The sequence below is a fragment of the Pteropus vampyrus genome, unplaced genomic scaffold, assembly GCF_000151845.1.
Source record: "Pteropus vampyrus isolate Shadow unplaced genomic scaffold, Pvam_2.0 Scaffold27, whole genome shotgun sequence".
Classification (NCBI taxonomy): domain Eukaryota; kingdom Metazoa; phylum Chordata; class Mammalia; order Chiroptera; family Pteropodidae; genus Pteropus; species Pteropus vampyrus.
In genome coordinates this window covers 5,188,426-5,215,401 of record NW_011888808.1, presented here as the reverse complement: position 1 = coordinate 5,215,401, position 26,976 = coordinate 5,188,426, and the positions used below count along the sequence as shown (strand labels likewise).

The 26,976-nt window shown below is 32.4% G+C and overlaps 1 long non-coding RNA gene and 1 pseudogene across 1 annotated transcript in view; one reads left to right on the top strand and one right to left on the bottom strand.

The window, feature by feature from the left end:
- The window catches only part of LOC111737451, a 67,730-nt gene extending 47,218 nt beyond the window's left edge, over positions 1–20,512 (bottom strand). Inside the window, exon 1 of the long non-coding RNA XR_002779437.1 lies at positions 20,212–20,512. This is a non-coding gene — a long non-coding RNA (uncharacterized LOC111737451). The remainder of the gene's footprint in view (positions 1–20,211) is intronic.
- On the top strand, positions 16,566–16,684 carry LOC111737482 (annotated as a pseudogene).
- Positions 20,513–26,976: the final 6,464 nt, after the last annotated feature.

Here is a 26,976-nt window from a genome sequence, read left to right as displayed (position 1 = left end):
GTCTGTTTTGTTTTGTTTTTAGTAGAGATGGAATAAAGAGTAAATTGAATGGATTAAAAGCAACTCGTAGGGAAAAAATTAAGAGAAAATGAGTTGTACCAGAATGAATGTAGGCAGGATCAAAAAGATGATGAAGCTGGAAAGATGTTTGCCATATGGAGATATAAACCATGATATGTCCTAAAAATGGAATTTATATACCAATCTAGATCTGGACTGAGTTGAATCATACAAATTTCAATCTTCTTAAGAATATAACTGAATAGAGTCTAAAGTTTACAGTTAGCCAAAAAAAATAAAATTCTTAAGACATATTTTAAAAAATAGAACATTGGCTTCCTGTTAACAGGAGTTGTTGAGTCACTGTACATCAGATTATAAAATAATCTATAAAAAATCATGTATAAGTCATTGAAATATTCTAATAATATATTTTAAACAATTACCATTTTAACTGGAAATTTGTAAGTGTTCCCTGAATAAATTCGACCTTTTCTTAGTTAAAATGGCTATAAGGCTACAATACTAGATGTCAATTCACACAAATATGCAAAAGTAATAATGTCAGGCATAGGAATATATATTAATAGGTAATATGTATTAGTGTTAATGTTAAAGCTGATGAAGAAAATTAAGAAAAACATACTCTGATAGTGCCTTGAAGATTGCCAAGCATTAAATCAAAGCACAGGCCAAGTGATAAAAAGAGAAACTCCTGCTGACTCAGGTCATCTCTCTACCAGAAGCAGACTATTTTCACTGTTGAAAAATTTAACCCCCTCTTTCAAGCAGGTGGCCAATTAAATAGTAAATTTATTCTGTGAGTTAAAGGCTAGAGATTGCTGTAAATGTAATAGAGACCCCAGAAATAAACTCTCACATACATTGTCAAATGATCTTCAACAAGGCTGCCAAAACCGCTCAATGGGGAAAGGACAGTTTCTTTAACAATTGGTCTTGGAAAAACTGGATGCCCACATACAAAAGAACGAATGTGGATTCTTATCATATATCATACAAATATTAACTCAAAATGGATTAAAGAGCTAAACTTAAGACCTATGGGCATAAATCTCCTAGGAGAAAACATACGGAAAAATCTTCATGACATTGATCTTGGCAATGATTTCTTGGGTATGACACCAAAAGCACAGATAACAAGATTGCATGAAACTTAAAAACTTTTGTGCATCAAAGTTCACAATCAACGAAGTGAAAAAGCAAGTTGTAGAATTAGAGAAATATTTACAAATTATATATCTAATAAAGAGTTAATGACCAGAATATATAAAGAACTACCACAACTCAACATCAAAAAACAAAAAACAAAAAACAAATAACCCAATTAAAAAATGGGCTAAGGACTTGAATAGACATTTCTCCAAAAATGATATACAAATGGCTGGCCAGTGTATAAAAAGATATACACCATCACTAATCATTAGAGAAATGCAAGTCAGAACCACAAGATATCACTTCACATCCATTAAGATGGTGTCTATCAAAAAAAAAAAAAAAGGAAATGAGAAGTCGGTGAGGATGTGGAGGCATTGGAATCTCTGTGCAATGTTGGTAGAATTATAAAATGGTGCAACCGCAATAGAAAACAGTGTAGCGTTTCCTCAAAACATTAAAAATAGAACTACCATATAATCTAAAAATCTCATTTCTGGGAATATATCCAAAATAATTGAAATCAGAATCCCGAAGGTATATCTTTTCTCTCATGTTCATAGTAGCACAATAACCAAAGAGTGGATGCAAACCAATTATCCACCGGTGGATGAAGGAATAAAGTAAATGTGGTATATACACATATGAGATGGCTATATAATCACAATATATTATGTTATTCAAAGCAGTATTAAATATGATAATGCAATATAGTAGAAGCAGTCATAGAAAACAGATTAAAGATTTGTCGTATGTTTTCCATGGGATTTTTATATTATCAAGTTCAGGGTCATGGAATGTATCAATGTCTCCACTTCAAGCCCTCTCCCTGAAAGTGAGATTGTTCAGTCATCAGTCTTGACCCAAAGAATTGGCCTTACTTAAAAAAAAGAGAGCAGAAGACAAAGAAGTTGTGTCCATGGGCTGCAATAGTTTTGGAAAGGCACATTATAAAACCTATTTCCAAGTAATAAGATACCAGGGCCTTCAGTGTGGGAGTCAGGGAGGAGGGTGGGTGTTTCTGACACTTTTTCTATTTTCCTTGAAGGTTAGTGTGTGGTAACATTCTATACCAATTCTCTCACATACAAAAGGTACAAAAAGATGCTTTCTTCTTATTCTTTTATGGAAATATGAAAACATACGCCAGTATGATTTTAACATAAAGAAGGATTATAAAAGAAGATTTGCAAGCATTGCAGTCTTATTTTTATTACAGAACATAGGCTTATATTTTGATAAGAGCTCAGAAACCTGTTGTATCTTGCTTAAGACAAATAGACACTGATTTAATCTGTTTTCTATTCTGTTTCCCATGATAAGAGGAAAAAATGATAATTTTTATTGATGTCAAGAAATCCAAAGTCTGGTTTGGGATTTTTTTTTTTTTTCTTGATGGTCTCTATTAGCTATAAGGGATCACACACAATGAAAGAATAACTAACAAAAACAGCATATTGTAAAGAAAAGACAGAGAAGAGTGAAGCCTGTTAACCAGAAAAATTGAAATACTAAAGACTTTCTAAACAGGTTAATTGAAGTACCATTTACATACTATAGTAATTCATTTAGTTGTACAATTAAATAATTTAAATTTACTGATTTGTGTAACCATTGCCACAGTCTAGGTTTAAAAAATCTCATCACTCCAAAAAAAATCCTTGTGCCATTTGCAATCATCCTTTATTTCCATGACCAACCCTGTGGAAATTTCCTCTCTTACTCTATAGGTTTGCCTTCTCTAGGGAAAAAAAGAAACTATTCTAAAAATGTATACAGTTATGTTTTTATAAATATTTTAGACCAGTATCAACTGCACTTCATATCCTTTATTCTTTTGCCGAGAATTCTAAATATCTGAGTGTTCATAATAAGCAGCCCTTCCTATGTTTTCAGAAAAATAAAAGTTGACAAACATGCTAACTTACTGTTGCAAGAACCTAGCCTCATTTGCCGTTACTTTCAGCACTATGCTACAAAAAGTTGACATCTCTGTTTCTCCAGTGCTCCTTAGCTACTTATCAGAAATGATTCCAGTGTCACAAAAACTTCTTCTACGCATCTCTTTTCCTGCAACTGATTATTCACTCAACTCTGGTTAGGCTTTATTCTTATTCATTGTTTCTGATCTTACCCACAATCCCAAGGCTTCACCACATAAGAAATTCTAGTGGAATTACATAGAGGGACTGGGCTTCTGTTTCTTACCAATACATCTTCTAAATGTCAAATGCTCACCTTCATGAATGGACAGCCATTTATTGCTCAGGGTTGTAAATGCACACACTGGTTGTGATTCTGACCCCCTATTGTAGCTACCCTGGTATTAGGCATTGTAAAAAATTGTGTAAGAGAAATCTTCATCTGCTTGACACTAGCTAACCTGATTAGCGTCTACAACTGCATCCATCCCTTCAGAACCAGCTGAAACTAGTAGACAGTTTTCATGCCAAGTTCCAGGTTTGTCACCTGACCTGTCATCACTTGTTGACTTAAAGTCAAATTTGTGAGTTTTTCATGCAACATATGCCAAAGAAGTTTATTTACACATTTTAAAAATTAAGAGAAGGAAATATTCTTTTTCCTAGCTTAAATAGACCCTACTTATATTCAATTTCAATGAATCTGTTGGTAAAGGAGAAATTGGAATGACTCAAAAGCCACCTGCAAGAGACCTGGTGAGTCAAACAAGAAATCATGACATTTTGCACAGATGAAAAAAGAGTATCTTTTTTTAAAAAGTCAATATCTTTCAGTTGTGTCATAAGGCAGACAAACACACAAGCTGTTATGCAAGACAACTCCTTGTTAACTGGGAGTGCAGTGACAGCATGACAAGGTTATAAAGAGATCTATCTAGACCCTTCTTGTTCTCAGTCATTCTCTCTCCCTCATTTTTTTTTTTTTTAATTATTATTAGTTAAGTTACAAATCATCAGATCATGAACTCTCATGGAAGAAAATACCAACCAGTAAATCAAAATCACTGTCGAGAACATCTGGTACTGGCATCACTAGTTATTCTGAGGCCATCGAGAGTTCAAAAGAATTAAAATTTGAAACATGTTTCTCCTTCATCCTAGATTTTTTTTAAAAAAGATTTAGGCTAAAAGTGATTGATAAAAGTCGATTTTTTTTTCTTTAATTGCTGTAACATGTAATTCTTCCTTAAAAGTAAAATCATGGTAGAAGAAAGGCCATATGATCTAAGAAAAAACTGTTGGCTTTAGAATCAGAGATTTGATTTCTAACTGTGCTTATTTGAAATTTTATGTAAGAACAAACAAAAATTTAATAGTTTTTATCTAAATATTTTATGCCATGACTATTTTTTTTCTGGTCTTAATCTTTAAAACAATTGAATAATGTAGGTGGTTCAGCCTCATTTCCCCACCTGCAATCTAAAAGCAACTTAAAGTAAAACTAGAGATCCATTTAAACCTAAATCTATATGACTCCAAAATACACTTTATTTTAGCATATTTTCTTTTGGTTAACTGAAATTTTAGTGTAGATGTACATAACAAAGTTTACAATGCATAAATGTACAGTTCAATGAATTTTTTACAAACTGATCACATTTGTGTCACCAAAACTCAGGTCAAGAAAGAGTAATCGCTAGCCCCTGCAAGAGCTCCCTCGCAGTCACCGCTTCTCCCAAAGTAATCACTCACCTAATTTCAAAACCACAAACCATTTTTCTCTGTTTTTGAAATTAATATAACTAGAATCATGTAGCATAAAACTTTGTGTCTGCCTACTTTCGTGCAACATTATCTTTGCAAAACCTCTATCTCTTATTATATGTAATTGTAGTTTGTTCATTAATTAATATATATAACATTCCATTGTATGAACCTACCCATTTTTACATATATACATGAATTTTTAATGTATTTTACACATACATTTACATGTATAAAATATATATGTATATAAGTATAATGCAAATATAAATAAAAAATACATATATATGTTTATATATATCCTGCAGTTATGTTATATTTTGAATATTTTAAGTGAGGTTATGGATATTTTTGCACATAAATTTTGGTGAATATTAGTACACATTTCTGTTGAATATAAACTTGGGAATAAAATTGTGGATTAAAGAGAATACAAATATTCAACTTTAATAGATGTATTTTAGTTTTTTATGCTACCATGCCCTAGATTCCTCACTTTCCCTCTGCCAAGATATTTTACCTATTGGAATAATAAGTTTCACATCTGAAGAAAAGAATATCATTTTGAATATGAGAATTAACACCTGTGGCATATTAAGAGTCACCCATATTCGGCCCATTGGAAGTATTTGACCTATCAGTAGCTTACTCATCTGGATTTCCTTCTTTGTTTTTCATACTTCATCATCAATTATTTCAACTATTCCATCTGTTATTAATTTTAATGCCTCAAAAACTCATATACTTATTATACCAAAAGAATATTTGCATTCTAAGAAAAAATATGTATGTAAAACATATATGAAAACATATTAGATTTGTCATATTATGAAGATGTCAGCATGATGCTAAAATAGTAAACACACAATTTAAGGTCTAGGGAGCCAATTTCAAATAGCATTACATTATAGCTACTGGCTCAGAATGGCAAACAAAACACAGTCCTTGCTTTCACTGAGCTTTGAGTCTGTTTTCATGTAATAGGTTTGTAAAGAATACCAAGTCACGTCTTTCTTCCCTTTTAATTTGCTACAGAATAATGCTCAGAACTATCACTAAGCTTATTGGAAGTGGTGTGTTCCACCTTGACTTAAATTGAGAATACCTATTTTGGAATAGATAAAATAGGATAAACACAATACGTTTAGGAACTCAAGAACTCTATTTAATTTGATAAATATTTATTGAGCAACTAACTAATTTATTGAGCAACTGATTGATTATACATAATATATTAAAACATGATCACTCCCATCAAGAAATTCACAAATTATTCCAGAATTAGAGAACTACACTATAAGTGTGATTTATATTCATGTCCAATTGAAATTTTTGTTATTCATTTTTTTTTTAATGATAGCCTTATGTTTTTAAATTTGAGTGACAAAGATATCACCTAATGATTTAATGGTATTTTAAAGTTTCTAAAACAATAAAACAAATCATAAATTTTTCCAAATTTTTGGAAGGCACATCTTAATTTTAAATACATAAAACAGTGTTGATTGGTCTTTCTATAAAATAAAAAAAAATGGTTATTGATAGAAAAGCTTTTAAATTGTTTTAGTCAAACTCAAATAAGAAGATCTTAAAAATAAAACATGAACTAAAAAGAGTTTTACCAGAATACTGAGCTCTCCTTGATATTCACAGAAATCAACACAATGTCCATTAGTGCAGAATAAAAGACATAAAACAATTCAGTGTAATAAAACGCCCTGCATTAATGGAACATTAAAGTTATGATTTAAGCCCACAGAATTCAGGAAATTCAGAATTAGAACTCCCATGGTAACCTTCACTGTGACCTCCTGTGCATGTACACTGTTTAGAAAACTGAGATTTTTGCTTTCCTGATCATGTATCACTATGAAGAACAATTTCGAAGTGGAAAAAAAGGTCCTACCACTGCCTATGTTTAAAGTTTTATACTCACTTAGAAAATCTAACCATCAATCTCACACTACCATATAATTATGGAATAAGAAAGAATTTTTAAAATATGCTATTGAAAACTGTAGAAGCTACAACATAATGAATGTACCCTTGTAACATAATATGAATTTGGGTTTTCTTTTAAATATAGCCATAAGTGTCTACTGTGTAAAAAAACATGTTCATATTGCAGAGTGACAGTGGGGGACATTATTAAAATTGAATTGCATGTAAAGAAGAAGGGTCAGGGAAATAATTGAGCTGAGAGTCAAAAGTATCACGCTTCATATTTTGAAATCTACACTTTCCTGGGAAGATATTTTATCTCCACAGCTATGCCTTTTTCATTTGTAAATGAGAGAATTGAGTTAAGTGACATCATGATTTCTTCTATCTTCAAAAATATATGATTCTGTGACTTGATTTAAATTTATATTCTATAGGAGAATCATAAACGACATTATAATAATCCTTAAGTAACTTGTATCAATCCTTAGATATGCCAAGAAGGAAGGTAATGCTGATAATCCACCAAGTTTCCCTTGGATAAGACCAGACTCCTTCAGTGATACTGCCCTTTCCTTTGAATCTTTTAAAAAGAAAAAAAAAAAAAAATCCATGCAAACACTAATCCAGTCTCTGTGACTGGGATTAGGTTAAATGTCTTTTATAAACTGAAAAATATCCATCAGGCATCCTAAAATAAGTTTTTCAATGTTATGAATGTGAGATGAAGAACTGTAGAGAAAGGCAGAAGTGTAGGAAGGTCATATTAGTGTCCTCATGGTATATAGTTCTTCCAAGTAAAGTCACCAAGGACCATTTTTAATAAGGAAATATGTTTATAAAGAGATAACTGAAAAAAAATGTATATACTTACGTACACACACACACATACACAGTGGCATAGCAGGCACTATCACAGCTCCACCCACATCCTCTCAGATCCACTTACTATTTTGACACACTTGCTATGGTTTATTTGCTCTCCCAGAAGCCATCATTTGCATCTCCTTGTCAGAGGGCTACCCCTACACTGCTAAAACCTGCTTTGCCTACATGCACAGAGAGTATCTGAAAGTATCTGGAAATATCTTGGAATTTACAGCCCCTGGTAAGTTTATAGTGGCTGTTAACCCATGACTGGTGCAGGAGTATAAACACCAGTGCTCTCCTATTTCCTATGTTGTAACCTCTACTGTCTTCACAGAGTTTCCCTGCAAGGCTGAGGCAGAGTTATCTACCCTTTAAAGGCTTTTTACTTAACATCACATCTAGTCCTCATATGCTGCTGGATTGCCTTCGAGAATCTTGGAATTAAAAGAGACCCAGTTTTTAATGATGTGTGTATTCCAGGATTGCCTTAAAAGGCAATCAAAAAGCTAAGAGAAGTGGACATGTGAGAAAAGACCTGTTATAAATAAGCTATGAAGCTTTCACTGGCCAGCCAGCTGCGGTGTGAGTTGTGTCTTTGCTGGCCATGTTCCAAGAGTCCTGTAGCCCCCTACACCTGCCAGTCATGCCAGTCATGACTTCACCTTCTCCCTTGAGGAGCCCGAGGCACTTTGGAGCTGACGCTGATCCAAGCCAGACTCACTCACGACATGGGCCTCATGTTTCTCCCTCAATTCACTTTACTATATGGATTAGTTTGAGGCCCAATCAAAGGCCCATTAACTAAAGAATTAATTTCTAAAAACAAGCAACATCAAAAACTTTCATGACTTATTCCTATTTAGACCAAAGGAGGCAATTGTGCTTTGTTTTTAATTGCATGTGTTTAAACCCTTTGTTAAGATAAAAATACAATCAGTTACAAATACTATAGAATACATAGAGCAACATAAGGATTCTGCCTCAGGGCAACTCAAAGCTAATAACCATCTGTGAGGTTGAGACTTTGTGCCCAACTGTTTCACCCAAGAGCAGAATGCAGTCTTCAGGAAAACCAAAATGTCTGGATTTTCTGTGCTAGATAAAGCTTCACAGAGATCACTCGTGGAATCCTGGGGAGATAGGTCTATATTGCCCACTTACATGAAGATAAATGTTATTCATTGATGGATATACTATAAAGAAAATAATATTACAATGTTACGCTTAATGTCATTTATAAGAAGCCAAGAAACCTCTTTATTACAATGTTATAGTTTTAATTGCTGACAATTTTTTATTAGCTTTGTTGAATAGCAACAACAGAGCCTGTGACATATCCTCTTCTTATTGAAAAGCAAAGTGACTTCTGAAGAAAATAAAATGTCCTATAAATCAAAAACACATCTCAGTTATTTTTGTTTTCATATTATCTTCCATATATTATCAAAAAGGATATGCATATTTTATGATTGAAATAGTAATGACCAAATCATTCTATACTCTGCTTTTTAATGAAACATTATATATACAGTTTATATGTTACAAAATTTGTCACGATTATTTTAAAGACAAGATAATATGTTAGCAAGCTAATGCACTGTAATTTACATAATTTCTTTATTATAGGACATTTTAGCTATTAGAGACTATACCTCAGGAAATAACCATGTGTATATTGCTTTTTTTCTCTTCTTGACAAATTTCCAACATGAAATATTTATGACGATACACAAAGTGACATTGTAGGTAGTTGAAGGTGAGGAAAAGAGTATTTAAAAATTAGACTGCAGTCTTAACGGAAGTGACTGTCAATGATAAATTATCTACTGAAATACCAGGAGAGAAATCCTGTCTTTTAATGGTACGTAGACATTTAAGAGTAAGCTCTCATCGATATGCATTATCTATTCAGCACCCAAACAAGTTGTTGCTGAAAAAGTAATAGGGGTATTTTAGATTTAAACATTGTTTCAGAGTCACAAAATACTTTTAAGTACTTATGCAATCATTTTTATCACTTTAACCTTCAGATTAAAATGTTAGGGTCTGAATTCAGGTATACTCACATTGCAACAAAAATATGGATGCTACAAATTTAGCAGATCAAGCATTGATATTTTTAGAGTGAGCACTTTGCTTTGTATAGGTAATAAAATTTGGGGAGAGAATGTTTCATTATGCAAAACAAGTGCTCTTACTCTGAAATATCACTGTAGTTGAGGCTAATACTATTTTAGCAAACACTCTTCCACTAGCTTGAATGCTTTGTGGTGCTTTTCTTTATAACATAGATATGTTTCTCTGTGGAGGAGCCAATCCCCTTATTAACTCATTAACTTATTCTCCTTGCAATTACTCTTCTGCCTCTATGGTCTGGTCACTGCACCTACCACTTGGCTGACAATAGGCATCAATAATCTCTGTGTGATGAAAATTAGAGACGTTCTAGTCTCTATTTTATTTGGCCTCCTTGCTACATCTAGTATTTTGATCACTTGCTCTAAGAAATTTATTTTCCCTTGGCTTCCATGTAAAATATCTCTCCTGATTGTCCTATAATTTTGCTATCTTAGCTTTTATTGGGGAGCGGGGCGGGGGGGGTCCTTTTAGATTGAGGCTTTCCAAGCTAATGTCCTATCCTATTGCATTCTCGTGTTACATTTTTACATGCTGAAACTTATTCATTTTCATTATTTAAAAGTTACCTCCTATTCATTGATTCCATAATTTAGGTTTCCCATCCAAACCTATGTAGAGAGTAATAAATATACACACTGTAAAGCCAGTTTCCTCTCTACATAACTAGCTTAAGCCTCATAAAAACTGGCCCTATTGCCTCAAGCCAAGACCTTCTATTCCTGTGTCAGTAGTTGTTCTGATGGAAGACAACACCGTCTACTTAGCCAGAATCATGTCATGCTCATATTCACCACCACCACCACCCTTCTTTTATCCTATGCATCCAATTAGTTATCGTATAGTGTCTCAATCTCTTTGTAATCAACTTATTTTACTTCGTGCTCTCTTATATTCCTCCATAAGTTCCTCTTTCCTAAAACATTGAAATATCCTCTTAACTCATATCCTGATAGTCGTATTCTAATCTTGTTTCTTTCCAAGTTTCCTCCCAAGCTCGCCAAAGAGAATTTTTTTTAAAACACACGTTGAATCAAATCACTTCCCTGTTTGATCCACTGAATTTCAATCACCAGCAGAAAAGTACCCATACTCCCCCATATGGATGTGTATTTCCATGCAGCCACTTGTCCCTTCATACAAGCACTCATTCACCTGAGTCCCAGCCGTAAAGAGAATGCAGAGTTCCTGCATTCTCTTATAGTCAAAGACGGAAGACTTAAGTTTAGTTGGCATTGACATGGGGAAGAAACATGTACCATAAAAACGGAAGCCTGTAAACAGAGGACCTAGCAATGCTACAGAGCTGGACACAAAGGCTTTGTGGTCTATAGTAAGTTATAAGCTGCATATAACTCCCAGTGGAAACAAGGAGAATGGAAACAGCAGTTCATGGAGGGTGTTGGGTGAGACGATCGTCTCAAATAGAGGAAAAGCTTTAGAAGAACTTGACGAGAGGAAAGGGAGCACGAGGATTTTACTTCTACTGATAAAGGATGTGGGAGAGTAGATACAGATGGAAGTTAGAATTACTGAGACAAGAGCTTGGTGAACCCTGCTGTCACATTAAAGAGGCAACATGAACACATTTGCATTTTAAGAGAAATAAGCAGGCAAGCAACCAACAAAACATAAAATCTCTGGTTACAGAGTATAAATGCAAGGATCTTCATGACCTAGCTCCTGCCTCATCTTCTCCCAATCATCCCTGGCCGCTGATCTCCTCCAACCCCAAATGTCCCCCACCAAAGTTAATGTGGCATTTTTCTAGTGTCTACTCTTTTGTGCCTTTACATCTATGCAAATGCTTTTTTTTAGTTTCCAAAATTTGCTCCCCCTTTTCTCAAACCATCAAGAGCTTCCTCATCTTAGCAAGCTCTAGCATTTTCTCCTCTGTAAAGTTTTCTTGACTTAAATTCCATTCACCCTATACAACAAGTCTATTTGAGGATATGCATACCTACTTTTTTATTTGCTGTCCCTAGAATTTACTTATATACATACATACATTATATATATATATAATTAAGTTTATTGGGGTGACATTGGTTCATATAATTATATAGGTTTCAAGTGTACAATTCGATAATATATAGAGAGAGAGAGAGAGAAAGAGAGAGAAGGAGAGTGCATTGTGTGTTCACTACCCAAAGTTAAATTTCCTGTCCCTAGAATTATAGTACCTAAAATCACTGAACATATTTTAAAGTCTTTATTCACACTACCAAGCACAGTGCTTGGCACTTGATAAAAAGAAGGAAAGGAGAGAGGGAGGGAGAGAAAGTGGGGGAAGAGGAAGAGAGCGAGAGAGTTATTTGATCAGTATGTGATGTGTTCCTACCATTTGCATACGAGGGTAATATGCTGGTGGAGTGGTGAAAAGACTTCCCACAAAAATAATTATCTTCTCTACAGAATCCTTGACAGATGGTCATACAGACTTTGCTTGAACATTCAGTGACTGTGGCTTATTCTCTCCCAACTACGCCATTGTTCAAAATGTTGAATTTTTAAAGCTGACATTTGCCTAATTTCTATGCATCCTTACTAGTTCTTCTTCCTGAGGATATGGGAAGTAAGTGAGTAAAAAAAAAAGTGTCTCTAGGTACTTTATGTGATTTGGTGCACGTCTCTGGACAGTTGCTGTTTGATACCTCCCAGTGTGTAAAATATAGCATTGATTAAACATAATATGAAAACCATATTTGAAGCTAATGCTAGCAGATTAATTCCACCTATTAGCTGATATTCTTGGAGTCATTTATCTTTCCACTTATTTCTTGAAGATTTTGGCTCCTGAGTTTGTTTACGTTCTTTCCAATATTTCTTCTGTCCTGAACTTTGATGATTTTAATATCTCCATAGATGATCTTTCTAATATCCTAGACTTGATAGTCATTCATTACTTCTGTAGATACTCACATAAACATTTCTGCCATCCACACTGTGCACGGTCATACCTGAGACCTTCTTGTTACCAATAATTGACAATACTCCACAACCTCAAATTCAAGAATTCTATTCTCACTGCTACCTGTTCCTCTAATTTCTCTAGGTCTCTGACTCCAGATTTTTTTTTTTTATTCCAAAGGGACAAACAATCCATTGATTGTTAATGTCCTTATAAGAAGATACACCAGAGAGCTTGCTTATTATCTTTCTTCCGCCGCGTGAGACAGCAAAAAGCCTACTGTCTGCAAACCAAGAAAAGAGATTTTACCGGAAACTAATTATGTTGACAGCTTGACCTTGAACTTCTAGCCTTCGGAACGTAAAAGAAATAAATTTCTGTTGTTTAAGCCACCCAGTCTATAGTATTTTATTATGACAGCCTAAGCTGCCTAAGATAGTACTATTCTTCACAGAAGAGGATGAAAAAAAGATGTTATGTTGTATAATAATGCATACTTTTTATCTTTTTTTATTATTATTATGCCACCATTTTATTTTTATCAAACTTCTTAAAAGCTTGCTTTCAAATCTTCATTCATCTTTCTTCATTTCTTTCTCTCCTGGCCTACTTCCTTAAAGATTTTCTTAATTTCGTCTGGAAACTATACTTCCTTTCTCAAAAACTGGAGCATATGGTTATTTATTTTAAGAACTTACTATTTCTTATCTATCCATGCGATCATTCTGCCTTCATTGCTCAAAACATTTTTGACAATATCAGACTGGAAAACAAAGACACTGTCAATTGAAGGTCATCTATTGCTTTCATCAGAATCTATATTTGTTGGATTTCAAATTGAATGATCTTTTTTTCTGGGCCTCTTGTGAAAACAGCACTTACAAATTGCCACTCAAAATTATCTGTATTTCATGTTCCATTTGTAAAGAAATTCATGTTAAAGAAGGATTGTTATAAGTACATTTGTGTACTGGTTTGTTGTTTTCTGATTCATTCAACAACAAAAAAACTTTAATATAGTTACCTATATCTAACTAATTGAAATCTTATTGTAATTATTTTCTTCTATTAAAATGTGGTATTATGTACATGTAAGGACCAGTAATCCACCAGTCTTTCTCTCAGTTTTGTGTGATTAAGCAGCAATGTTCATGGATCCGCTGTTTCTTGTGTCTCCATGTTTTCTATAGCTAAGGAATGATGTTCCCTAAGAAATAGAAGATAATTCACTATGGAAGCATGCATTTATTTTTTTCATTGCGATTCACCAGGATGTTAGCATTAGTTTTATTTTTAATTATTTAATTAAATGATTTTATTCACTGCTTAAATGTTAATGACTTCTTATTCTATCACTTATATTTTAAAAGGTTTTTTTGCACTACTTAATAGTGATCTTAAAAATGTAAATTTTTAAAAACACGTACCTTTTATTTACTCCATTTACCTTTTGAATGAATTCAACAAGCCTTATATAACATTGTTCAATGATTCAATAGACCTTATTCATTGGTCAAAATTATTGACTAACTAGCAATACCATGTGTTCTATCCTCATCCTCAATAGACTACAATGAATGGAGAAATGTAAAGCAGTGAAATACATCTAAGTTAAAATAATACAAGATAAATAACAATTTAGTATGGAAGAATAGAGCTTTAGCTTAAGACCTACAGTCAATATCCAAGTATGTCTATTCCATAGGTTGTGAGTTGATAAGGAATAGAGGAATAAAGAGAGGTGAAGTTGAAGATATTTTTTAAAAAGAGCCATTATTTCATAATAGTTTCTTATGCTATGCATAGCCTTAGAATATTATCTTAGAAAACATAAATAATTATTGAATGTTTGTTAAAGGGGACATGCTATAATTTTATGCTCACTTTAAAGAAGCACTACAACCATAACGTGAAGAATACATTATAGACAAACTAGCTTGGATGAAAAATCAACTGAAGTGAAAATAAAATTGCAATCAAGAAGAAATTATACTTAGAGATGATGTGAAGTATATTGGTTTTAGTGCAGATGGAGAGAAGTAGACAGAAATAAGGAATATTAAAATGCAATAAGTAAGTTAATAATACATTTGATTAATTTTCTGCTTTATATAAAATATAACATACCAATTATTTATAATTTAAATTAGGAGAAATATAGCAATAAAACAATGGGCCAGGTGATGTCTTTGGATTTCTTATAGCATTGTCAGATTTGAAAAGTAAAAATTAAAAAACAAAAACAAAAAACACACATTTAATCTGAAGGATCACTTCTAGCTATGATTATAGTTTCCTTTATTAGAATGACATCTAATGCTCAAACTTTTATATTAACTAAAGTGTATAATAAAAGCTCAAATTCCTCTTCCAGCAGTGATAGAGTAACTGATGTCAGCCTTGCTCAAAATAAATGAGGAAAGTATTTTTAGATATTGGACAAGAGGAGTGTGATCCTTGAGAGAAGAAAAAATTCAAGTACAAGTCCATTTGTACTTCATGCCTCTATTTGGGAACACTACCTAGAAGAGGAGAAGAGGCAAAAACAGAACATGGTGTTTTTGCTGACATGAAAAGGCAGAGCTCAGAACTTAGAGTAGTTGAAATGGTAGAAATTTTCAGGCCAGAATACTGAAGAGGAAAGAGAAGAGAAAGATAAACAAAGGTGAACATCAGACGTCTACATGGGGGTTTCTATGAATCTTTGCCTAAGTTTTATCTGTGGTTTTATGGGGTAAAACCTTTTGAGGCTAGTAGAGAGGGACTACTCCTAGGACTGCAAGCTGAATAAAAACACCAAAAGTCATACAGTGCTGGGAGAATTTGGAACCCTGCAAAGATAAATTTGCACCAGAGTAAATTTAGGCCTTAGAAATAAAGATTATGTGCTACATAAAGGCCAGATCCTATGAATAAAGTCAAAACAGAAACAGCATTTTCAAACAATAAAATCAAGCCTGGCAGAACAAAATAATTTACCAGTTATTTAACTCTTTTCCAGAACAAAATTTAACATCCTTTAAAGGGATTCCACAAGATCCATTCCATCATCAAAATATTTGGCATAAAGTTGAAGAATAATTTTTCATATGAAGAACTAGATAAAATGATAATTATTTTATTTAAAAACACATCCTTAGTATATACACACAAAATGGATTTTTGTGCATTGATTTTGTATCCTGCAACTTTACTGTATTTGTTGATCGTTTCTGATAATTTTTTAGTGGAATGCTTAGGATTTTCTATATAAAGAATCATGCCATCTGTACAAAGTAACAATTTGACTTCTTCATTCCAAATTGAGATGCCTTTTAATATTCTTGCCTGAATGCTCTACCTAAGACTTCCAATAGTATATTGAATGAGTGGTGATAGCAGACAGCCTTGTCTTGTTCCTGATCTAAGAAGGAAGGTTTTTAGTTTTTCACCAGTAAGTATGATGTTAGCTGAGTGTTTGTCATATATGGCCTTTATCATGTTGAGGTCCTTTCCTTCTACACCCATTTTATTAAATGTTTTAATCGTACATGGATGCTATATCTTGTCAAATGCTTTTTCTGCTTCTATTGATATGATCACATGATTTTTATCCTTTATTTTGTTTTAGTGGTTTCACATTGATCGATTTGCATATGTTGAATCATCCTTGTGCCCCTGGAATGAACCACTCTTGATCATGGTGTATAATCTTTTTAATGTATTGTTGTATTCGATTTGCTAGTATTTTGTTTAGAACTTTTGCATCTGTATTCATCAGAGATATTGGTCTGTAGTTTTCATTTTTTGTGTTATCTTTACCAGGTTTTGGTATCAGGGTGATGTTGGCCTCATAAAATGAATTAGGAGTCTACGGCCATACCACCCTGAACAAGCTTGACCCCGTCTGATCTCAGAAGCTAAGAAGGGTCAGGCCTGGTTTGTACTTGGATGGGAGACGACCTAGGAAGACCACGTGCTGTAGGTGTAAAAAATAAAAAATAAGGGATTGCAAGCTGACAAGGTCCTTGCAATCTGTGAAGTCAACCAAGGGTTGCCTTGCCTAAATAAATAAATAAATAAAATGAATTAAGAAGTATTGCTGCTTCTTTAATTTTTTGGAAGAGTTTGAGAAGTACAGGTATTAAATCACCTTTGAATGCATGATAGAGTTCACTAGCGAAGACATCTGGTCCTGGACTTTTTTGGGAGGGAAGTTTTTGATGATTGTTTAAATTTCCATACTGTTTATCGGTCTATTTAGATTTTCCAATTCTTCGTGATTCAGTCTAGGAAGGTTGTATATTTCTTCTAAGTTATTGAATTTGGTGACCTGTAGTCTTTCATAGTATTCTTGTATAATCCTTTGTATTTCTGTGGTATATGAACAAAGCATTTGACATGATTAAAGAGAATGAAAATCTCAGCAGAGCAATTGAATCAATATGGATAAACCAACTGAAAATTTTAGAATTGAAGATTATAATGTAGAATATGAAAAATTTAATGAATATAAATTTGCATAACAGTAAATTGGAGACAGCAGAAGAAAAAAGTAAGTAAAAGTAAATAGATTCATAGAAATTATAAAAGTGAAGCATAATCATAAAAAATAAAATGTTTGAAAACAATGGATAATGTCTCATTTTGGACAGTATGAATCATTCTAATATAATTGCAATCAGAATTCTAGAAATAAAATTGTGCAGAAAAATATTTGAGTAAATATTGGCACTTTTTGGATAAAGCATAAACCTACCTATTAAAATGTTTGACTAATGTTTGGTAAGGATAAATTTTTTAAAAAAACGATGCTCAGGTTTGTAATAGTTAACATGTTGAAAGCCAAAAAACAAAAACAAACAAACAAACAAAGGCTACCTAATGAATAAACCATGTTAAATGTAGGAAACTACCAATTTTAATGATATATGAGAAACAGTTTGGAGGACAATAGAATAAGGTCTTTAAAGTGGGAAAAGGAAAAAAGTCAATCTAGAATTGTCTGTCCCACAAAATTTAACTTTAAAATTGATTATATTTCAGATAAGTGGAAGCTCAGAAAAATTCATGCCTAGTAATATACATAAGAAGAAATATAAAATAAAAAATCAAATTAAATCCAAATAAATAGGAGAAAAGAAATAATAAAGAGACAAAAATGAAACAGGAAACAAAAAATAATCAAACTATGTTTGTTTTTAGAAGTTATCAATAAAAATAAATTTGTAGATACAAAGAGAAAAACACAAATTAAAAATATCAGGAGTGAAAAAGGAAACGTCACAAATACATATACTCATAAATTATATTATATATATTATATATAATTGTATTATATATATTATATATATAATTTTATTATATTATATATTATATATATAATTTATATATATTATATATATAATTTATATAATATATATAATATAATTTATGAATATATGTATTTGTGACATTTCCTTTTTCATATATATTTACCATGGGAATATTATGTTAATCTTAATGGCAATAAATTAGAAACTTAGAAGTAGATGTATTCCTTGACTACACAAATCATCAAAATTGATTCCAGAAGAAAGTAAATCAGAATAGTCCTGTATTTATTTTAAAAAAATAAAATTCATAATAAAACACTTTCTTACTACAGGAAAAATATGTGTACTTTTCCATAGATGGCTCTTCGCTGGTGAATTCTTTCAAACGTTTTGAGAAGAAATATTACGTCTTATGCAAATATTTTGAGAAAAAGGAGGAGGAATAATTCCTTTCAAACTCTTTGTAGGAGGACATTACTTTGTTGTCAGAACCAAATGAAGAATATTGAAGGAGGAAAAGTCAGATAAATTTTAGTAAAACATGCATTATATAGAGAACTGCAGGTGGCTGTGACAGGAAAAGAATTGAATTGCAGAGATAAAATGATGTAGATAAAACAATTAAATAAATTTAAGAGTGACCCCCTGCCCCCCCCCCCCACACACACACACAGATTTTGAGGATAATGTTCTCTGGAAGGGAGAATGCATAACTCTGAATAAAAGTCCGAATAGGTTTAGAAAAATGATAAAATTGAAGATGTAGAAATCGAAGATATAGCTGACATAAATTTGGTGGTCAAAGGGAGAAAAGGCAACAAAATACCTTCATCTTACGTAGAAACTATCACCATATGACAAAATTTTTTAAAAATAGTACCTTATATCCTGAGAAGGACTGGAAATAATATTCTATTTTAATTATATTTTGGATGAAAGAAAGTGTCAAATAGCAAGTAATGCCTAAAATTAATAATTCAAGAGTAATCTAAATAACATCTTTAAAAATTAATAACAAACTGTTGAATATGTTTGCCTCTGTTGAGTGTGGTTTCTTTGTAGAAAAAAAAATTAAAATTATTTTTAAGCCATCCTAAGATAGTTGACTTTTTCATTTAAAAAAAGTGCATATATTATTTGAAAATTAAGACAAATGTACTGGAACAGGATTCCAGTAAAATTGAAAAAGTGCTAGAACATACTAAAACTAGGAGATATACCAATCAGCTAACCAATCCATCATAAAAGTAGTAGTAAACCTTTATTTTCATGTTAGAAGTAAAAAAGCAAACAAAAATTGTGTTGAAGTATTATTTCTTGAAGGAGCTTTCAGCCTAACCCAGGACACACACATATGCATATCTCCTCACAAATTACATGCAAGTTGAATAGACTTTCTGACCTCTGAGAGGTTAAACAGAATCAGATGTGTTAAAATAGTTTAAACTGTGATCTCAATGCTGAAAGAACCACAAAAGCTGTGTATTTTAAAATTATACAACTTAATATTAATTTACACTTAAAATATTTAACTATAAGTATTTAAATTACTACTCTAAATGATAATTCCTAAATAAGCTGAAAATATTAATTTTTTAAGTTTCACAAATACTCTAGCCAACTGTGCTAAAGTGTATTGATAAAAAAGATGCTTTTCTGTTGTGACAGGGATTTTTGTCCATTTTGGGCAGACCAATGTTCTCACAGTTTATTTTATTTTTAAAGAAATCTCAGAGCTTAAGCAGATGTCCTGCAAGTCTCAGGAAATCTCCCACACCACATGATGGTGTTTAAAAGAGATTCTTGAAAAAGGAAAAAAACTAAACCTTTAAAAAGGACTAATGTGTTTTATACCAGCCAGAATACGAATCAAGTACAAAAATATACAAGAATATTTCCCTTTGTTCCAAAAAAAATTAGTGGCTCTATTATAGCTATTAGACTGTTTTTTAGACAGTTTTCCTTATTGCTATTGTTTTGGATTAAGTGGAAAACATTTCACTAAAATAAGAATTACATGTTTTCCATGCCTGTTTGTCATGTAACCATCAATTCAACCCAGCATCACTCTTGTCTGTAGAGCCTCCTAGAGTGATTATTCAGGGCAGTTCGCATCATAAATTTGTTTCCATTCAATGCCTCCTCGTTGCATTCAAGTTCATATTTTTAATATGGCTCCATGTACTTAATGATCTCTTACCTGTTTTTCTTCTCTTTCTTGCTTCTAGTGTTTCCATATACTCCTTCTTCTGTCTGGGAGTATCTCTGACTCCTTCCCACTGCTAAACCTGATGACCCTTCAGTTCCTCATGTGAGCTGGATGAAACCCTAAAATCTTTTCTAGATTGGAGATTGACATGAATGCTGGTTCAGGTTCAGTGAATTTGCTTTCTCTGTGTTTTGGTAATCACTAACAACTAGATGCCCTAAATGATGGAGACAAGGATACAAAGTAGAATATCACCCAGTGATCTCTTTGTTACTAAGCAAAGGGTTCAGACATTTGGGATTATGACAATTCAAGTAAACAAGGGATAAAAAATAAGGTTTGTCTGAAAAGCCCAGTCAACTTTTATGCAATCTGTTAAAACAAATATTTTATCTACTTCCACAGAGAGAACTTTATTGAATCTTTAAACAGCTGCAACTTAGTATTTATCATATTTAAATCTGTAACTGTCCTCTTATACTCTAAACTTAATGAGCAAAGGGGTAAGGATGCTTATTTTTTTTTTAAATCCAAGAGTAGCTATCATTAGCAGTCACTAAAAATGTATTCATTCATATATCTTGAATATTTTCCATGTGTCTACTATGTATTAAAATTTGTTGCTGGAAAAGGAACAGAGAGAAAGAGGCAATATTTTGGTAAAATCCTATCTTCATGAATTAAAAAAAAAAAAAAAAGAATAGTCTTCTAGCCAATAACAACTGATTACAAATGAGCAAGAATTTTTTTTGTTATAAATTGACTTCTCATGATTCAACTATCATGCCCCAAACCAACATACCGAACGAGTCAGGCAAAAGAAAGGCATTTCAAACAATGACAAAACTGAAAAGAAAGTACCTTGTAGGAATCTATCTGAAGATAATTCTCAAAGAAATACTCTTAACGAAAATATATTTCATTAAGAACATGGGTTTCAACAGGGAAGATAAAAGGTAGGGGAAGCAGTGGTGATGATCAATAGGTCTTGATAAGCATTTAATTAACTGAAGTGGATGAATATGCGATATGAGTGGAGGCAGGATTCCTGTAGTGGGGGAAAAAAAAACATACAGGAAAGAAAAACTGGTAAATACCCTGGAAGAAAAGTAAAATAAAATAAACTATGCCAGCAGAAAACAGGAAATTGGAAGGTGAATGAGATTAATGCTAAATTTCTCTAAAGGCATTATCTTATTTCATAGTATTTCCCCAATAAATTTCATTCCTCATTAGTTATGCATGTTCTTCATTGCTTGGTATGTGAGCAGAGTATTCTTGACAGAGACAATAGAACTAAATTGTATGCACAACTTCTGCTGCTGAAAGGTTGTCAGATGATGGTGGGAAAAACACATTTTTAAATAGAGAATAGAAAAATGCTCAGGAAGCTGTGAACTTTAGAAGTGACTTTATGCATACAAATGGAAGACCAGCAAGACAGATGTTTTCTGGAAGGGGATCGGTATGTGGGGTTGGGGCGGGCAGTACTTTGTTAATAGGATTGAGTTTATTGTTTTAGGTTAAGTCTTAGCTCTCTGCTGTTTCCTGGAAGCATGGCCATCAGTGAAGCACTACCAGCTGCCACCGCAGACTCTTGAAGCAACTGTGGAATAGCAAATAGCTAGACTGTCCCTGAAAAAGTGCCAATTTGCTTCTCTCTCTCCAATCTCCTCTACACACACACACACACACACACACACACACACACACGGAACAGACTTACTTTTACTTCATACTTTTGTAATTGGCAGGATGTAAATGTCTTTTTCTTACTATATCAAAGTCTAACATGTATCTGCATAAGAATAGTCCTTTCTTTAGACAAATAAACTGAACCCATCTCTGCATCAGAGAAAGGATTTAGGTCTCAGTGCCTCGCTGCAAACACAGTCATTAGAATACAAGGATAATTAAGCAGTTTTCAAATCCAATGGGAAAGAATGGAATCAAATGTACCCTCAGCTGGCATGGGGAACTGGGAACTGGCATCTGTGGCTTATAATTCCAACCCTTATGTTGTAAGAGAAAATTCTATTTTCTCTTATTCTATTAGGGTCTATTTTCAATTGACCATTGTCTCTTTTCACTTGTTTCATTTACAAGCCTTGTAATTAACCTTCACCTAGAGGTTTCATTTGCAGAAATGGATGGAGTATTTTTGGCTGTGTTGTTTGAGGAGTGGAATGGGATCAATATAATCAATTAGATTAAAATAGGATGTATTCCAATTGTTCAAGGCAACTGGACACATTTGACATATCTTAGCATATTAAAGAGGAGATTGAGAAAATAAGTTAATTTCAATTTATAATAATGAAAGAGGAAATTGAATGAAAAACAAGGGAAAAAATCTCGCAGAACTTTCTTTTGCCTCACTAAATGGAGTTGACAACTGTGCTGAGATTTCTAGTTCACTTGTTATCACTACCATCACTGTCACTGGGTCACCTTGTCATATTTCACATTTGTTACACATATTTCTGTAGAAACCACAATAATCAGTATACATCCAGACAGGTTTTGCTGTCATCTCTCCAAAATGTTTATTGACAAAAATGGAAGCAACTGAATGTATTAGCCAAGATCAGAATCTTCAGAGTTCAATCAGTAGTTTTTTTGTTTTTTTTTTTTAAAGACATACGTGATGCATCTAAATGAGGTTAAATTTAAGAAATAGCAATAAAAATGATTAATAATAATTCAGTGAAGCAAAGAAACATAAGCACATTTTCTGTGCAATTTATCCTCTTCAGTAATGGACGTGAAGTTGGAAGAAGTAGGTTAATTATTTCATCCATGAACCAAAAAAGAAATCAATTGAATATTTATATCTGTGAACAATTCCTACTTTGGACATGTTTTAGTAAGGTCAAATTCACTTATCTGTTGCTCTTATTTTCTCCTTTCTCTACCACTTTATGAAAAGATGAAGTCAGAAACAGCAAATCAGTTGACAAATTTCATAAACCAAATTACGAATTTTGCTAATTACTCTTTCATTTGTCATTTATATGGTAGCATTAGAGATGATACAATAGAGAAAAGGGAGGAAATATGAGTGAGAAAAATGCATGGATAAAATAGTTCTAGATATAATTTACAAATCACTAGCTCCAAATAAAGGAGAAATTTCCATACAAATCTTCATATGTCAGAAAAATATACCATTTTTCTTAATTTATAGAATAATACTACAGATGCAAATAAGCACAAAACAAAAAGAAAAAAGAAAACCTGCAATGTTCTCATATTTTCCCTGATATTACTGGTTTTGTGTTATTAATAGACCTAAACAGCTTTTACTAGTATCACTCCCATGTCACAATGTGTTGACACATTATGTATTTTCTAACACATTTGGAATGCTAGGTTTCCCTAGTGAATCTCAGTATCTCAGAGGATGAAAACAAAATCTGAACACTGTCAGAAACATCCAAAACTGCTCTAAATTAAAGATTCAATGGACTGCCCAATTGCCTTGAGATGTTCATTATTTGAGAAGAAATAAATCTTTTTTTTTTTTAAGTTTTTACTTATTTAATTATTTAATTTTCATTTTTGGCTTACTGCTATTTTGTCTATCATTCTTCTTATTTCCTAGGTCACATAACCAACATAAATATCAGAAAACGGTAAACTTTAATAAGTAGAAAAATTACAAAGAAAAAAATAAATTAGATTATAAAATATTTCACTACTCACTGCTGTTTTCGTGAACCTTCCATCATTGTCTCTCTGTTGCACAAGTATACGAAGAAAACGAACACACATATATGTCATTAAATATTCTTTGAATACCTGAATTTCAATAGCTACATTTTAGTCAGTATTTAGATATAATAATTCTGTATAGTTAGATATGTAAATTGCTTCTATCTTTTTTGCAGCCATGGTTGCCAAGTACATTCATGAATAAAAAATACTGTCTCCACTTCTTATTTCCTTAGTAGAGAGTTATGTATATTCTAACTTTGCTTTAAAGAGAGAATGAAAGACAATAAGCCAAAGTTAAAAATGACATGAAACTCCAAGAGTTTGGGATTTCACACCCAGTTACATTGCTTAGCAGTCCTGTCAACTTTGGGAATTTACTTAAATCATTTGAATTTTGGTTTTCTGGTCTAGTCCAAGAAGAATATGAATTCTACTCTAAAGATTACCTGGTGTGCCATGTGTAAGTTATTACTGTAATGTCTGACAAACTGTAGTGTTCATAATTGATAGATATTATTAATGAAACTTACAAGCACTGTGTTGTGGTTGAGAACTTGTCTTCTAGATCCAGATAGCTTGAATAAATACTGGCTCTTCCAACTCCACTGATTATGAAAACTTAAACAAGTTTTGAACCTCTTTGTGCCTCTATTTAATAATAATAATATCCAATCATCTGGCAAAGGTCATTTGGGTTGTATTATAAATAATACTGAAATGAACATGGGGTACATATATATCTACAAATATGTGTTTTCGTATTTTTCAGATAGATACTCAGAAGAGGGATTTCTGGGTCATAAGGTAGCTCTATTCTTAATTTTTCGAGGAACTTCCATACTGTCTTCGATAGTGGCTGCTAAAATTTACATTCCCATCGGCAGTTCACGAGGGTTCCCTTTTCTTCACATCCTCTCCAACATTTGTTATTTTTTCTCTCGTATTGATAATAGCCATTCTAATGGGTTTGAAATGATGTCTCATAGTTTTGATTTGCATTTTCTTTATAGCTAGTGATGTTGAGCATTGTTTTATATATCTGTTGCCCAATTGTATGTCTTCCACGAAAAAGTATCTGTTTAGGTTCTTTGCCCATTTATTAATCAGTTTGTTTATTGTCTTCTTGTTTTGAATAGTTATCTTTCCCTTATTTATTTATGATAATTTCTAAATTACAATAATCTATTTTATTCCATTAACTCCTCATAACTATTTTTAACCATGTCATACTATTTTAATTCCGTAGCTTCTATGTTTTCATGTCAGAGAGGACAAATCTTACAATTTGTTCTATTCTGAAACATTTTAGCTATTAAACTCATTTTTTATAACACTTTAGAAATATGTATGTTTATATGAATGAAAACATAGTAACTGTGTTAATGACAAAGTCAATATCTATTTGTGTCTTTTGATGCAATGACATTGGTGTTAACTTTAGTCATTTTGGAGAAGAGGGCATTTAAACTTTTTTTTGGTAAAAATCGAAATATTTATTCAACTTCCACAAAATTAAAAACAAATATGTATATAGATAGATAGATAGATAGATAGATAGATAGATAGATAGATAGTAAGTATGACTAAAGTTACTGGATTCTTGGCTATCTGATTTTCATATGACTCTCAATTTGAGAATATATTTATAACATTATGGAAATTAGATACTCAGAGAACAAAGCATAGTAATTTGTACCTTTCAAGTAATATTGTGAAAGATAGTATAGGATTCTATTTATAGTACAAAAGAGTTAAAGTCCTATATACCTTTTATCCAACTAGGAAGATCAGTAACTCCTTTAATTAGCCTAAGCAGAAATAATAAAAGTAGGAAGAAAACATCAAATTCAGTTAATCTTGGATAAAGAGGAGTACACAAGTTTTTGCCAAGAAAAACGTTATCTAAGCACTCCTGATATCATTGAAGGCAAGTATTTAGTGATCTCAAAAATCTCTAAATAATTATCACTTATTCAGATACTTTACCTAGGAAAAAACATATATGAGAGCACTACATTATATATAAATAACTTTAAGGTCATTCTTGGATTATCTCACCTATAATGTTTTAAAGAACAAAATCAACAGGTAAGACGTTTGCTTCAATTAGTGCTAATTTCTTGCTGAGAAAATATATAAGCCAATTATCTAAATAATGTCAGTTTATGAGTGATGTTATTATGTCGCCCAAAATAAGATTAACAGAGGAAAACATACACAATTTTCTATAAAAATCTTATAGTACTAATGTTTTCATATATGCAGCCTAGTTCTTATTGACTTCAAAGTAGCTTTATTTACACATACAGTGGCATAATTTCAATATATACATAAATTTTATTAGATAATGGCAGTCTACATGATTTTCTATCAGGATTATGCTCTAAGACCACATATTGAAGAAAATTCCAAAACACACCAGATGTGCACTCACACGCGCACACGCACACACACACATACACACACACACACAGAACAAATTAATAACAAGATTTAGAAAAACACTGAGTTCAATTATAACATAAATATTTCCATAATCTATAATCAGAATATAACCATAAATCAACTGTGGTTCTGAAGTTTTAAGCCTCCCAACCTTCAGTAGGCAGACAACAGAGAACAGAGGAAAGGTTCCCTATGTAATAAAAGTAAATAATTCCATTTAAGGCACAGGAGCAAAACAAGGCTCCCCACTCTGACACAGGTATCAGGGGCAAAAAACACTTCATAAGAAGTGAATAAGAAAAGCTTCTGCTTATCACTCCCTGAAGTTATGAATTATTGGGGAGTTTTGGGAGATGGGAGTTGAAACAAATCACCATGATTGCTTGGTGATTGACTCTACAGTATTCACTATCACCAAGTGACAATGTCCCCAAACAGCTTTTGTATTAATAGGAACTGAAGTTAGTTGAAGTCATTGCTAAAACTTCTAGACAGAGAAAGTAAAACACAGAGAAATAGAGAAGTAAAAGGGAAAATTAATTTATATCTAGAATGAGTTGCAACCACAAAAACACGTGAATGATACAATATCAT